We start from the raw sequence: 902 nt of genomic DNA on the forward strand, positions 1-902 counted from the left end.
GCTTCTGGTCCTTTGTAAAACTTCCACTGAATTTTTACCAGACTTATTTCTTTGTTTCTCAACACCCTGATCTTTCTGTCGATTACAGCTTTCGGTGTTTCCACAAAATTTAGCTTACTGTCTAATTGGATCTCTGGTAACGGTATAGCTAAACTTGGATTAACCAAACAATTCCGTAAATTCGACACATGAAAAGTGTTGTGAATCAGACTCAACTCTTCTGGCAACTCTAATTGATATGCTACTGGCCCAATTCGCTTACATATTCTAAACGGCCCCACATACCTCGGACTGAGCTTCCCTTTCTTTCCAAATCTGACGACACCCTTCCATGGCGAAACTTTTAACATCACAAAATCACCTATACTAAACTCAATTGGCTTTCGACGATTATCTGCATAACTTTTCTGGCGATCATGTGCTGTTTTTATTCTTTCACGGATCTGTTCGATCTTTTCAGAAGTTTCTTGAACAATTTCAGGACCTGTCAACTGTTTCTCTCCCACTTCATTCCAACATAACGACGTTCGGCATTTACGTCCATACAACACTTCATACGGTGCCGCTTGAATACTGGAATGGTAACTATTGTTATATGCAAACTCTATCAATGGCAAGTGATCTTCCCACGATCCCCCGAAGTCAATAATACAACTTCTTAACATATCTTCGAGAGTCTGGATAGTTCTTTCACTCTGCCCATCAGTTTGCGGATGATAAGCTGTACTCAATCGGATTTCAGATTCCAAAGCTTTTTGTAGTCCTTCCCAGAACTTGGAAGTAAACCGACTATCTCTATCAGAGATAATGGACAATGGAACACCGTGTCTGGTAACAATTTCTTTTATGTAAATATGCGCTAACTTTTCTAAAGAGTATTTATCTCTTATTGGTAGAAAATG

Source organism: Cynara cardunculus (genome assembly GCF_001531365.2).
Source record: "Cynara cardunculus var. scolymus isolate 2C chromosome LG 5, CcrdV1, whole genome shotgun sequence".
NCBI classification, from domain to species: domain Eukaryota; kingdom Viridiplantae; phylum Streptophyta; class Magnoliopsida; order Asterales; family Asteraceae; genus Cynara; species Cynara cardunculus.